Source organism: Silene latifolia, chromosome 4 (assembly GCF_048544455.1).
Source record: "Silene latifolia isolate original U9 population chromosome 4, ASM4854445v1, whole genome shotgun sequence".
NCBI lineage: Eukaryota > Viridiplantae > Streptophyta > Magnoliopsida > Caryophyllales > Caryophyllaceae > Silene > Silene latifolia.
Window position 1 is genome coordinate 69,589,592 of NC_133529.1, and position 11,075 is coordinate 69,600,666.

Here is an 11,075-nt window from a genome sequence, read left to right on the forward strand (position 1 = left end):
GGGATTTCCAGAGCGAGATATTGCATTGGGATGCGTGAAGGAATGGTCTACGAAGCAGTCGGCTACGAGTGGAGCTGTTTCAGAGGAAGAATACTCGATCGAATCCTTTTATTGGTCGATCGAGTGGTTTTAGTAGCTGAGGTGGTCGATCGAGCAGTCTATTTTACTCGATCGACAATGCTGGAATTAGAGGTTACTCGATCGAGCAGTATTTCTACTCGATCGAGTGGATTGCTTGAAGAAGTCCTCGATCGAGGTGTTTCAATGGAGTGGTTTGGTGTTTCACGGGCCTTAATTAGTCCGTGTTACTTATTTTCGTTAATGGACTTCGCTAATTTCTATTTAAGTGCACAATAATTAGGTCATTAGGATCTATCACTTCTTATCTTTCATCTTTCACTGCAAAACGCTACTCTTATTACGTTGCTTTTTCCTCTTCACTGTAACTTTTGCTTTTGGATTATTTTCGCTCGGATCTAGTTGTTCTTTACGCCGGAATTCTCGCGATTGTAATCTTTCTCTTCTTTTAATATTAATCTCTCTTTTGTTTGCTTTAATTACTCGTTTCTTCATTCCTTAATTTCTGCCCTAATCTCGTTTATGCATTTTTATTATAATTTCATTATGTTTAATATTAGTTCATTCATTATTATTAGTCTTGACAATATTGATAATATGAGTAGCTAATTTATTTCATGTTGGGATTAGGGGATCTACGGTAGAATAGTGACGATGTAGTGAATAGGTTAGATGAATTATTTGTGAGACTATGTCCCCATAGCAATATAACTGTATTTATCGACTTAGTTGAGTGCACGCTTCTAAGTTACCCTTTAATCTGGTTAAATTTAATCTTGGATCGGAAGATTGGACTAAATAGACCTGCTATGAATAGTAGACTACCTTGAAGTGGACGGAAGTTAAGTTAGTGGGAATCTAGGGTAGAAAGTGGACCGGAAGGACCTTTCCATATCCGTCTCACAATAACTTATCTAGACTATTTGCAATTGAGTCATTAGGCTACCGTAATGAACCGAAATCCCGACATGTTCCCTCTTTATTGATATTCTTATTCCTATTTTCTGCCTTTTTACTGCTCTTTCTTTATTACTCTTTCCTTTAGGCCTTTTAGTTTAGAAAACCAAATTTACAACCCCTTATTTGTGACCGAATAGACGGACTCTTTACAGATATCTTGCCTCCCTGTGGAGATCGACCTGACTTCCCTAGCTATATAATTAGTTTAGTTAGTTATTTTTCATAGGTATACGACTGCCCTGTCAAATTTTGGCGCCGTTGCCGGGGAGGCAATAAACCCTATCTGTTTCTTGTTTCGTTTATTTTTATCCGTCTCAGGGAATTTTCATTCCTTGAGACAGTTCTCATTATTCTCTTTCAGTGCTGTGTATGCCCAGGTCAAACAGGTCGGAGTTAGTTTGAGCTGATTCTGAGCCAAAGAGATTGTTTCGGCATAGACTCCGTCTACAAAGAGATCTTCGAAAGGAAGACTTGAGTTCTTTCGAGCCCGAGCTACAACATTTTATATTCGCAGAAGATCAGTCTTTAGAAGAAGACATTCCTATTTCTGCCGATCAACCAGTAAAGATGCCGAATATTGCAAGTCACTCGGAGCCTACAACATCCTCTATTCCCAAGGGTTTCAACCTCCAGACTGAGGATGGGAATACTTTTGACATCCGTCCGTCCTATATCAATCTGGTGGAGAGAAATCTCTTTAGAGGTGTGGCAGGTGAAGACCCGAGGAAGCATATGGAGGTCTTTACAGACTACTGTTCTACTATCCCCGCCACAAAGGGGGTAACTCAAGACAAGATTAAGGAGGTGCTGTTTCCTTTTTCCTTGACTGACTCAGCCAGGGAGTGGCTGACTGATTTGGACCGAGAGGCCGCAAGGGTTACCAATTGGGAGACTCTCGCGCTTGCTTTTTATAAAAGATATTTCCCTCCTCAGCGCACTAAACAGCTGAGGGCAAATATTACTGGTTTCAAGCAGGCACCTGATGAGACTTTCTATGAAGTTTGGTGCCGATTCAAGAGGTTGGTGAGGTCTCTCCCTCACCATCGTTTTGATCCGTGGTTTCTGTCCAATTAGTTCTACAATGGGTTGTACGATGACCATAGAGCTATACTTGACGCCTCATCCAACGGAAGATTTCAAAAGAATAATGATGATGATAAGGGATGGGCCATTATTGAGGAGATGGCGACCCATTGTGATGAATATGGGAACTCAAAGGACGGTATTCGAACAGTTCATGCGGTTGATAAGGCAGTCGTGGCTCAGCTGGAAGCCATGAATGCCCGTTTCGATAGGTTAGAGCTGCAACCTGTTGGAGAGCCTCGGACGGTTAATTTGCTTACTAGAAGGGAAACCGTCACATGTGAGAGGTGTGGAAGCAATGACGGTCACACTCCACTTGACTGTCTTACAGAGAAGGAACAGGTCCTTGCCTTCTAACAATACAGGCAATGAGGGGGTTCCTATTATAATAACCAAGGGGCAGTCCATCCCAATTTGAGGTGGACAAGTCAAAATGTGCTCAATCCCACTCCTCCACCACAGCAGCAGCAGCCATATATCCCACCTCATAAAGCTCAACAAGGCTTCCAAAAGCCTCCTTCTTTTCCTCCACCGAACCACGGTGCATCATCTTCAGGTGGAGTAAGTGAGATAGGTGAGTTAAAGACAATGCTGTAGTCTTTGACAAAGCAATGGCAACTGAGTGACCAACAGAAAGATGCGTCCATCAAGTCACTTAAAACTCAAGTTGCTCAGTTAGATGCGAACCAGTCCACAAGGAAACCGAGTCATTTACCGTCACAAGCCGATAAGAATCCACATGAGACGGTGAATTTAATAAATCTGAGAAGCGGTTGTTTATACGAGGGACCCGAGCTGTTGAAATCAGACGCGAGGAAGGTAATTACTGCTGGTGAACAATGCACTATTGATGAAAACGAGCTGACAACGAAGAAAGTGCTCGATCGACTAGTTTTTGGGGGTCGATCGAGGAAAACTTATGAAGAAAGTACTCGATCGAGTGAAATTACTGCTCGATGGAGTGACCAGGAAAAAGAACAGCTCGATCGAGGAGTCCAAACCACTCGATCGAGTTATTCTGCTGAAGAAAGAGTTCGATCGAGTGATATTTTTGCTCGATCGACTATTGCTGATAAAGAAGAACTCGATCGAGAGCCTGCTAGTGCTCGATCGAGTGAAATCTCTCCTGAAAGACCTCGATCGAGAGGTAAGAAGTCTCAATCGAAGGATATAGAGCTTGATCCAGCCGACACGTTGGAAGAAAGGAACAAAGGGCTCGAAATACCTTTTACCGTGCCCTTCCCGAGGCGACTGCAGAACATGAAGGCCAATCAACAGTTCGGTAAATTTGCCGAACTCCTGAAAAGCTTGTAAGTCACCGTTCCGTTCGCCGAACTGCTGACACAGGTACCCTCTTACCTTAAATTTATGAAAGAAATTTTATCACGTAAGAGGCACATTAACGATCATCAGACGGTAGCTTTGACCGAGGTAGGGACTGCCCTAGTTCAAAATAAGTTACCTCCTAAACAGTCAGACCCGGGTAGTTTCTCGATTCCGTGTCATATAGGTACCCACTTGATTGATAACGCGCTATGAGATCTTGGTGCTAGCGTGAGCGTCTTACCTCTGTCTCTCGCAAAGAGACTTGGTTTGACTAAGTTTAATTGCACAAACATGACTGTTCAGATGGCCGACCGTAGAATATCACGGCCCTTAGGTGTCATAGAAGACATACCTGTTAAGATCGGGAGATTCTTTGTTCCTGTAGACTTTGTTGTGCTTGATATCCCTGAAGATACCCATACCCCTATCATTTTAGGGAGACCATTCTTATTTACTGCTCGCGCAGTGATAGATGGAGGAGGAGAAGGCCATCATCAAGTAGAGCGCCTTCAGGGCTTCGGTGGGAGCTTGGAGGGCGATCAGGGAAAGGAAGATTCGGGCTAACCTTAGCCTGATTCAAGCTTTCTTTGATCGGTACTGGGACACGACCTCGACTTTCCATATGCCTTTTGGAGAGGTCGGGGTCACTTTGGAGGACTACGACATGATCTCGGGTCTGCTGTGTGGAGAGGAGGCTTTGGTGTGGCCGTTGCCGGCCATGAGAGTGGAATCAGCCGAGGTGAGGAGGCTGATCGGCTGGAACCTGGCGGCACGTGCGACCAGCGTTCCCGGGTTAGTGCCGAGTTCTTACGTCAGGGACTACTTCGCAAGTAGGACCTCGGCGACGGTGATGATGGACGGGAGGAATGTGGCTCATCCTCCTTGTACTGCAGACCAGAGGGCCCGCTTGTGGTTGTGGTGGTTCTTGTCTTCGATTTACCTCGGAGACAAGGGGGAGAGGCTATCGACGAAGCTTCTTGCTTGTCTGTCTGACTTGAGTAGCCTGGGTCAGTGGGAATGGGTTACTCCTGGCTTTGCGGTCCTCACTTGCTACATGAGGGCCATGGTATGCCGGAGCCGATGGATAAGAGGACTTCTCCTGCTACTGTCGGTCCTGGACTCTTGCTGGAGGTATGAACCCTCGTTTATTTGCTTTATGAAAGATCATTATTTCTTCATTTCTTTATCTCTTTATTTCTATTGAATTATGGAAGATCATTATCGTGTAAAATAAATGATTATTCTGCCTACAGGCGCGGGTGTACTCCTACTTTCCCAGCTTCGTGCCCAAGAGGACGGAGCCCGAGCCGAGGGTGTACCTTGTCGTGAGGGACTGGGTGGTGTGCCGTAGGAAACGTCAGCGCTCTTCTTACGACGTTTGTCGACGGGGCGTGAATGCCCTGAAGTTTGATGACGTAAGTGCCTTCGATCCTTGTTTGATTATTTATTTTTCTTTAGAAGTGATCATAGGAATGACCCCCTCTCCCGTTTAGAGCCGATCATAGGAATGACCTTTCGTTTGCTTATTTTAGTGGGTGCCTAGAACTTGGGAGGACTACCCTGAGTCTCCAGTTATTGTGGCCAAGATCCTTCGTCCCAGGAGCTCGAGTCGGCTATTGCTGAGGACGCCCATGGGACCTGTGTGGTACCTAGGCGAGCGTTTGACTCGGCAGTGCTCCCGTGACACCTTCACGGTTCCCATCGATCCTCCACGGGCGATGTTTAGGGAGCCTTCTGACGCCGAGAGAGAGGCTGACCTGGCTGACGCAAGCGGTGATGCCCTCGTTCTGCCTGGTGAGGAGTAGTCCGAGTTCGTTCACCGGAGGTTGGCGTACTGGCCGATCATGGTAAGTATTTTACCTTTTCTTATTTTTGAATTAATTTGACAAATGACGAACGATCGTGAAATAAAGAGCCATTTGGTCCTTGTAGGAGATCGAGGTGGCAGGCGTCAAGCCTCCAGCTTACCCAGAGACACTCGAGTACACTGACGCAGCGGGTTCGACGACGATCTCGGAGATCCGCGACTTCGGCGAGGAGGTGACGAACGCGGGTTTGGAGGAGTGGCAACACCTGGTGAGGAGGGCAAACCCCCAGCTTTGACTGTCTTTTTGTTTTATTGCATAAGAATGTGTTTGTTCCTTTTGAACCTTCTTTGTATTTGAATGCAGGTGGCACCCGGTACGTGGCACTGTGGAGGATGGCCAACCGGCTACGGGCTACGGCCATTGAGGCACTCGTAGGTGGCCGGGGACGACAGGTATGAACCTCTCATTCCCTTACTCATTTTAGTTTTGAATTTTGTTGCAATTAAAATGTTGCTTTATTTTGTTGAGAGTGCTTGAAATGAGGCATTTCTTGTTAGGTTCATATACCTATTATTAGACTCTTCTAATAATGAACTAATTAACATATTAATGTGAGTTCATTAGATCTAGTGCATGCATAACTAAATAAGTGATTAAATGAGAACAACAATGTCCCTTACATTGTTATATGGCTCGAAAATAAGGGCACAAATAAGGTCACCTCCCTTATTTGTTCTTGAGCTTAAATGTAATGGATGATCCTCCAAAATCCCAATGTAGAGACCCTCCTTTGATTGCACCCAAGACAAATCCCTTAAACTAATATATTAACTAACTAGATTAATATACTAGTATCCTTAAAATAATTCTAATAATATTCTTATTACTACACTAGTAATCTAATATGGAGATTAGAATTTTGATGAACAATCTAATGTATTGTAAAACAAGTTTTAGAGAGTTGTGGGAGAGATGAGCAAAATTGCATGTGAATGAATTATGAATATTGAGAGAGGTAAAAGAGAACAAAATCTCTCTAATAAGAGGAGGAAGTGCCGGGTATAAGAGGCCAAAAATGGCATCTACTTTTTCCTTTTACTCTTCTCCAAATATGTAGGTGTGTAAGCTAGTGTAGGTTAGGCATGATTAAGTTATTTTATCTCATAAAATAATTCACCCACTAACACCTTTCACCCTCAATATTTCAGTCCATATACATAAAATGGACTCACATTTTATTTTGTCAATTTGTCATTTGTCACACAATATGTCACATGTAGTATGTTATATGTTATTATTTAATTTAATGCATATTTATTAAATAAATATCATTTTAATAATTAATTTATTTACATACAACAAATTGTCTAGTGATACTTGATCACATAAATAAAATGGGTCATATAATTATAATTCACAACATATAGTAATTATAATTAACCATTCATTCTTATCTCTATTGTTTCACAAAAAATAATCAATTTTAGTAATAAAGTATTTTAATTACATAAATAAAAATTACAATAAGATATAAATATTCTCTCTCACAAATAAATTGTTCAATTTTAATGAATTGATTAACTTGTATCATCATACAATTAATCAATTTGTCTATTAAGGGATTTGTCCTTTAGGTGTGACCTTAAGGGATCAACTAATCACCACCGTCAAACGACAGTAATGTCAAACTCTAGTTAGCCAATCATTACTGATTAATGTTGATCAGTTGACTATATAAATGATTCATCCCTTAGGTATTCTTAATTTGAGATTTAAACATGTGATCACACTATTGTTGAGGACACATACTCCAACAAACTTCCACTTGTCCGAGACAAGTTTGCGTCACCAATTCTATTGTCCTATTACAATCTCCCACTCAATGCAAGGTGTCTCACAGGTTGTAATTGCATTTGATTATATCTTGAGTGGTTTTCTCGATCTGGAGAGTAACTGTCTGACCGGAATTATCTACCGTAGATACCTTCCGAGCGTGGCCACACATTTTCAGTTCACTACTCCTCGAGTGGCCCTGAGATTTCAAACAATCCTGACAAGGGGGTGGACAATTCATATCGCACCATTCCCTTCATATAGCCACAGTTCATCATGACCCAAAATACACTCATTTGACCTCAGTTACGACGGTCGCAGAGAATAAATTAAATCCATTCAGAAATTTGTACCAACTTAGGCGAATAGTCTCTAGTCAAAAGAATTGACTCATAAGAATACTATAGTAGCTCTTGCCACGACCAGGCTTTATGAATTACCAGAACTCTATAAGCGGTCACTGCCCGACAGAGTGTCCCATACAGTCTGCCTATGTGATCGACTAGTCATCCCATATGACTCTATGGCACTTGAACTTGCCATCAATCGCATCACACTCTAGTTACTTTGAGACATCACCTCCTATAAGTAACTAGGGACGAATACTATGTCAATCCAGTTCACTTCAATGGGGTTCAATTTGTCTCAATAACCCATTTGGATATAACAAACTAATGGATGAGTTTAAAGAAACTCAAACGATAAATGCGATTAAAATATATGAATAGTTAATACACTATTACTACTTCACATCTTATAATCTATAGTGTACCTTTTACACTAGTTGAAATGCAATAAAAGCTTGGCAAGTGGATATACCATATATCCATATATTCCAACTTTATTAATTGTTATTTCCTTCTATTTAATGTTATTTCTAATAACATGAATTTATCTAAGTATATGTCTAGTCTTCTTACCAGACTTGGGCTCTTTAGCTTGAAAGATGCTCCCACTGTTATCATATAACTTGTGATAAAGTCTTTGGTAGAGGGATTCACTCTCATTCCCTATGTCGACCATCTTATCACAATTTACTTAGATTCCTTTTGTATAATTTGCAATGTACGAAACTAAAACACTTCTCTAGTCTCTTACTCCTAAGTCAATAAAACAGCCTAGGATTTCGACAAATCCTTTTGGTTTGGAAACTAAAGTTAGTGAAACCCTTCAACACTTAACTTAGTATATCATCCAAACATAAGAACGAATCCTCAATTCTTCTCAAGAATCATAAAGGATGTTCTTTAAGGCTTTCACAAGACCATCTTATGAACTAACTTGTTATTGACTTATTATACTTTGAGCATATGATTCATCATGTGTGGACAGCGGGCCGCCCACGGGGGCGCTTGGTGAGGAAGCGAAAACAAGCGTTTGCATTTTGTATGGAGTCGCCACCAATTTTTATGGGAAATTGGAACCGTTCGAATACCTCATGTCATGTCAAGACATAAAGTAGTGACATGAACACTAAGCAATCGTTACCCTTAGCATTCTATGTCTAGAATGACTCTCGTGGATGCCAATGAACACGGGTGCTCACGGAGATCTGGAGTAAGGGGTGAGGGTACGTATTAGGAAGCTCTTTTGATCGAACACCTAATCCCGCCCGTCTCGATAGCGGCCTCTACTAATGATTAGGGAAGTTATTCGTACTCGATATATCGTCAGTTATATGCATGCAATGCAACATCCATAGATTAATCCTAACATGTGAGAATTAACTAAGTCGGTGAACAATTAATTAGACATACAATTAATGTCGAAGTTGGGATTTAAGTTAAATTACATGTCAAACTTGGTGTCTGAAGGCATTAGGGGTCACAGGGATTCTAAAGAAACTTATTAACACTTCTGAAGGCTAAACTCTGAAGGCTATCTCTCTCTAAAGGGAAGGCTGAAGGATAATTCACTCCAAATGGACTGAAAGGGGGCTTAACTAAAAAGGGTTATCTGAAAGATTACTGATCGCCTGGGAGTATCTGCCCGTCTCCGTCCTCAAGCAAACTCTCACTGGGGAATAAAGCGATAACTTTGGGGAATCTGCCTGTCTCTGTCCTCAAGCAAACTCTCACTAGGGAATAAAACGATGATTTTGGGGAATCTGCCTATCTCTGTCCTCAAGCAAACTCTCACTGGGGAATAAAGCGATGACTTTGGGGAATCTGCCTGTCTCTGTCCTCAAGCAAACTCTCGTTGGGGAATAAAACGATGATTTTGGGGAATCTGCCTGTCTCTGTCCTCAAGCAAACTCTCACTGGGGAATAAAACGATGACTTTGGGGAATCTGCCTGTCTCTGTCCTCAAGCAAACTCTCGTTGGGGAATAAAGCGATGACTTTGGGGAATCTGCCTGTCTCTGTCCTCAAGCAAACTCTCGTTGGGGAATAAAGCGATGACTTTGGGGAATCTGCCTGTCTCTGTCCTCAAGCAAACTCTCGTTGGGTGATTATATTGACGACTAGGAACATCTTGATCGTCATGGGAGAAATCTTGAGTGAGCAATACTGCAAAATACTACTGCCTTTGGATATAAGGATTTGAGCAATCGCAAAATTTGCTGCATACTGGATATAAGGATTTGAGCAATATCGCAAAATACGCTGCTTATTTGGATATAAGGATTTGAGCAATCGCAAAATATCTTCTTACTGGATGCTTACCTGCATGGTTAGTAGCCACACAAGGATGCAATCTAATATATGCACGTAAGCAATTATCACATGGACCTCGAATGAGAAAACACATAGGCTTTGCAAAAGTTGTTTCTTTATAAAAGTTTTAAAACTTGTTCAAAGAAATTTGTCGTTTGTAATGCGTTATGCATATTCAAATGGGCTTTAGACATAAGACTTTCCATGACACAGACCTTATAGGGACGTGAAATGTAGACTTAGGTTTGACTGACGCGACACATGGATGACTCAGACAGACTTTGCTTAAGTATGCGAAACCCCTAGCCAAGTATGGGTGACAATGTGTATCAGTTCCAAAGGTAGAAGACTTGTAAGGATGATGAAGGCATATAAAGGCGAGGCATGAGCCATGGATCATCTGTCTACTAGGACTTTTTTCACCACCGTTTGCTGTAAAAGAGACTCCTCTTGAGGCACGATAACTTGGAGAATTGATCTAAGACCTTTGTCATTATCCGAACCGAGTACTAGCTAGACTTAGAGGAATAAAGGAAGGGTGACATCTTGGAAGAGAAGCCCCCAGGATGAGAAGATGACTCTGGAATTTGGTAGAAAGAGGCTGGGCGACAATAAGGAGCCCCCAGTATAGAGGTGTTGGTTGTGGAAGGGATGTTAATTTAAAATGAGGATGGTTGTGTCCTTGCGGACTGCCTACGTATTCACGTGAAGTGAAATCAAACCAGATCGTAGTTCTGAGGTTTGGTTAATTTTGTTTGGGTGTTGTGGTTGTATCCTTCTTGTGTAAGAAAAGACTGCCTACGTATCCACCTGAAAAGGTGAAATCAAACCATGCTCGTAGTTCAAGTGTGTGCCTAAGCTAAGTTGTCAGGGCCTTAAAGTGCAGGGGTCACAAGGGTAATATTCCCTTGGTGACTCGAAGAATCGATTTGAGATAACTCCCTATGATCATAGACCAAAGAGGTATAATTAAGTTGTAAAAATTTCCTTATCATGTGAGCACACTTAGTGGACCCTAAGGATGATATGGTTTCGTCCCGTTCTAAGCAGCAAAGTATTTGAAGACTCCGTGTATGGGTCAAGGTGAAACTGGATTGGATATTTGGAATGTGGAGCTCGGACATAAAAGGCTTTGATGAACAAATCTCTGGAGTTTAATTTTGTGGAGTTAAGGCTTGATGGGGTTATGGCTTGTAATGTGGCTTGGAAATGGAGTCTCTTGGCTTGATGTAGCCTGAGCACATAAGGGTAGGTTAAAATGATATGGGTTCAAGTTTCCATGTCTTGGCCCTAAAGGATGGGTGTACTTGACAAGCTTGAGAGGATTCTCA

The 11,075-nt window shown here is 42.0% G+C and overlaps 1 non-coding gene across 1 annotated transcript; it reads right to left on the reverse strand.

The window, feature by feature from the left end:
- Positions 1-1,981: 1,981 nt before the first annotated feature.
- LOC141653976 (small nucleolar RNA R71) lies at positions 1,982-2,087 on the reverse strand. Its single transcript, XR_012547561.1, has one exon. It is a non-coding gene; the product is annotated as a small nucleolar RNA R71 (small nucleolar RNA).
- Positions 2,088-11,075: the final 8,988 nt, after the last annotated feature.